Raw genomic sequence first — 4,707 nt, 5'->3', positions numbered from 1 at the left:
GGAAAGAATCCCGCAGCTCTGAACTCATACAGACCGGTATCACTGACCTCGTGTGCAGCGAAGCTAATGGAGAAGATCGCGTGCACTAGACTCACTTGGTATGTCGAGCAGGATCGAAAACTACCATCGTGCATGACTGGGTTTCGGCAGCGTCTAAGCGCTCAAGACAATGTGCTGGACCTGCTAAGCCACATAGAACATTACAGTGCGGACGGCCTGTCGACACTTGCTGTTTTTATGGATGTCTCTAAGGCTTACGACTACGTGACTCAAAGAGCCATCATCAGCCAGTTACAAGTTATAGGCGTCACGGGTCATCTCTTGCACTACATACATACGTTCCTCAATGATCGTCGCATCAGAGTTCGTCTTGGCGACACTTTGAGCGATGAAATACGTATATTTCGTGGTGTGTCACAGGGGAGTGTTTTATCTCCCTTATTATTTAACATTGCCATGAGTAGCCTCCCAACAGTACTAAACCGTCGAACACCAGTGAAGATATCTATATATGCCGATGTTATCTGCATATGGGTCTCCGGCTACCAGCATCGCCGCCTCGCACGAATAGCGCAGGGAGCAGTAAAAGCAATTCAGGGTCACTTGGCAACGATTGGATTAACACTATCAGCAGAGAAATCATCATTCATACTATTTCCTGGAGTGAAAAGAAAATCTACACGCTTGACGCTGACTTTGGACGGATACCAGATTCGACAAGTCACCAACGTCCGATGTCTGGGCGTTACCTTAGACCACAGGCTACTCTGGCGCCGCGGTGTTGACCACGTTGTGGCGTCATCGTCACCCAGGCTACATGTGCTCAAGCGAGTCGCTGGCATACGCTGGGGCAACCACCCGATGTCGATGCTACGACTACATACAGCGTTGGTTACCAGTCGAGTCCTGTATCAGCTACCTCTGATGTCACCCTCAGACAGCCACTACGAGCGCTTAGAAGCCATCCACAGAAAAGGTATCCGACTTTGCCTTGGAGTCTCTCAGCCAGCGTCAAACAAGAAAGTGCTCTACGAAGCTGAGTCACGCCCTCTACGACTTCAGGCTTCCGAGGCTCTCATGATCCAGCTACTACGATTGAGTGAGTCTACGCCCGGTAGAGCCCTCTTACGACGTATAGGTAACAGGCCGCGCTCACATTTTTATGCAGCATTGAACACGCTTCGCGTATTAGGATTGCGCTGCTCGAGACCGAGGGATAGGATAGAACCACCCTGGACATTCAAGGACATCATATGCAACTTAAGTGTACCACGATTGCAATCAAAGCGCTGCATTCCATCTGCAGAAGCCAAGTCATTAGTACTGGAACACCTGAACACGACTTACCCGAATCACCTACAAGTATACACAGATGGCTCTGTCAAGGCAGATGAAGACCGCTGTGCAGCTGCATTCTACATTCCCTCTCTAAGATATACGTGGTCTGGGCGTCTGGACTGTATAGCCTCGTCGACAGTTGTGGAAGGCGTAGCGATAGCTTCTGCTCTGCGCAAATTAAAGACTGCCTCCGCAGAATGTGGTTGTCCTCACGGACTCAAAGGCCGCATTACAACAAGTATACCGTGGTTTGCCATCCCTCAAGTTCCCACGCAAATCCCTAGCCATCGTGAAAGAACTCAACAACAAAGGCTTCACAGTAAAGTTTCAGTGTATTCCCTCACACATTGGTATCTCAGGAAACGAAAAAGCTGATGCGCTTGCATACGCAGTGCTCTATCATCCTCCCAAAATCAAGGCTCCAAAGAGTAACCAAGTGCAAAAATCTGAAATTCGAAATCACTTTGCGTCGCTTTGGGATCCACCGCATATGCCCTGCGTAACCAAGAGATTGCACCGAGAGGAAGCCTCACTTCTATATCGTATAAGGACAGGATCTGCTAACACACCGGCCTGGTTATTTAAAACGGGGCGAATAAATTCTCCCAACTGTACGGCATGCAACGAGACAGGAGACGTTGAGCACTTTTTGTGGTCCTGCCAGCAATTCCAAGATGAAAGAGCCACTCTCCTGAAGAGTTTGCAAAACAAGGACCTTCCGCATGTGCGCCTGCAACACCTTATATTTCCCGAGGGATCAGTGATGGCCCGCAAAGAAACTTCACGTCTCCTGATCGAATTCTTAAGAGACACTGGGTTGATGGACATATGGTGAAACCCATCAGCGGTATTGTGCGAGACGCTTGGGCGGAGCAATTGCCGGCCTTGTTCGCCAGGCTAAACCCGCCTGTTGCTACAATCCACCACCACCACCACCACCACCACCACCACCATCCGCCTGGTGAAGGGCAAGATTCCAAGCACTTGTTTCAGCGTGTGCGTGGTTGTCTGAGAAGTGCACTGCACCGAACAGTAATGCAGTTAAGGACCAGACTTTCGGGGGTTGGGTAGTGCCCTCAATAGTGCAAGTGTGACGATGCTCCGCAGGCATATTTACGTAGCTTATATGCTCTGACAACAAAATACTGGCCAAGCATCTGGCTATGAGTGGTAGGATGGTCAGCCTCTCCATCTCTCATACAGTTCCCAAACTTCATGACATGTCAAGCCCTGCAATCGAAGCGCTAACGTCTTCGAGCTTACTTGGTGCGATGCTGGCGTCAACGCTTTAGCAGATTTTAAAAGAAATACTGCCATCATGGTGTCCCATCAATACCGGTGGACATCTCCAAGCGTGTTTAGCGCTAGAATCACCGCCTCTAAGGCAGACGATGTGCAAGTTTAATCTTACCACAGTAACCGATCTTTCTTATGAAATTTGCAATACTATACAGTGCTATATTTTATACGTGCGCTTGCAGTTAGTAACGAATATTTTATTGGCGAGATAGTCACTGCAGCTGTGACTTTACTTCTTGTTCCCGTACTAGGAAGAGCTTCGTGAAGCTCCTGCGCGTAGTTTGACAGGAGAAACGTTAAATTTACGAATAAAAGTTACATTCACTGCCCACTCCTACTCTTAGAAATGTAGGATTGAGAGTACACTTGATAAATGTGGTGTCACTCCCATGCTTCTGATGTGTAAGGTGGCTGTGTGGATATAAAGAAAAGAACATCACTCTATGACGATTATCAAAGCACTTCAGATAATCTCGCCTTTTTTGGGGAAAGTTGAGGTTTGTCTATATTGTTTTTCCCCGTGGGTTTATTACGTGTTATGGGATTCATGTGTGAAATATGTAGTGTCGGGTTGCTATGCTTGATGAACATCTCTACATTTTTCACAGATTGAAAGCACCGAAACATCAAAAAAAGAAAGTAACAGGCGAACAATTACGTTCTGTTCTGTTTCCTATCTGTAACCGTATAAATTTTACCTGCTGAAAGGGACAATCGACGTTATATATTATGTGCTTTATTAATGTATTCATATTTATTATTTCTCTATTCACTTTTGTACTTTGCCCACCATGGTTGCTCAGTGGCTATGGTGTTCGGCTGCTGAGCACGAGGCCGCGGGACCGAATCCCGGCCACGGCAGCCCCATTTCGATGGAGGCGAAATGCGAAAACACCCGTGTACTTAGATGTAGGTGCACGTTAAAGAACCCCAGGTGGTCAAAATTTCCGGAGTCATCCACTACGGCGTGCGTCATAATCAGAAATCGGTTTTGGCACGTAAAAGCCCATAATTTATTTGTTTAAACTTTTGTACTTTTATTACGACAGCCTTAAGCAAGTTTTGTTGATCATTCAACCTATGGTTTAAGAACAGTGCGTATTTCGTAATGTTTCAATGCTCGAATATTGGTTTAATTACTTGCTCTGGTTAAAAATCCTTCATGATAGGCGCAGGAGAGGCAACGGGTTTCTAACAGGGGCGGGCGAATATTCAGACTCAAAGTAGGAATCTAAGATTACATGCTAAATATTCGTATTCGAAAATGAACTATTTGGTATTTTCGCGTACTTAAAGCTATAGACAAACATTTCGCAAACGAGCGACTCTAAAAATCTTGTTACTGTTATCTTTCTGCTAAACAAAGTACCACAAATTATCAGAAGTGAATCAATGTCAAAATTTTTGGAAGCCGTGGAGAAACAAAATGAATAATACAAGTTTTGCATTTGGTTTTGTGGCGGAAACCTGCGTAAAAACTCTCGATTTCTGCATGTAGTCTGTCATTTAATGTTTTTGACAGTCACGTAGTGTAGCAACTTTACAAAGAGTGATCTTTTTGGAACTTGCGCTTTTACGTGTGTTCCCTGCCCAAAAATCCTTCAGCGGCTCTTTTCCTTTCTTGTTCCACAGCTCTCCTTGTTTTTTCGGAAGCCACTTATTTAGCATGTTAGAAAGCCAGTAATGCAGCATCCATTCATTCTTATAAAGCGTGTTTGCTACCAGGCTCTAAAGATATTAAGAGGCCATCCGTGCAGCTTTCTTTAAATGACAATTAGCCACACAGCGTTTAAAAGTGTTCCTAATTTGACCCTGATAACTAGCCGACTGTTTTTCACAAGTTCGTACAAGCGTGGTTTCTAATTAAATCGAAATAAGTATTCCTACTGTAAGTGTATGCGTCTGCGTTTGTCTATTCGATATTCGCCTCGATATTCGATTCTTACTGTTAGTATTCGATTCATATTCGAAAAAATGTGATATCCGCAGTAGTGATGTATTGTGTGTGGACGTGTGTCTGCAACTAAAGCACATGAGCGTGTCAATGCAGATGCAGTTCCTCAGCAGAAG

Source organism: Dermacentor albipictus, chromosome 5 (assembly GCF_038994185.2).
Source record: "Dermacentor albipictus isolate Rhodes 1998 colony chromosome 5, USDA_Dalb.pri_finalv2, whole genome shotgun sequence".
NCBI lineage: Eukaryota > Metazoa > Arthropoda > Arachnida > Ixodida > Ixodidae > Dermacentor > Dermacentor albipictus.
Note: the sequence above shows the minus strand (reverse complement) of the source record.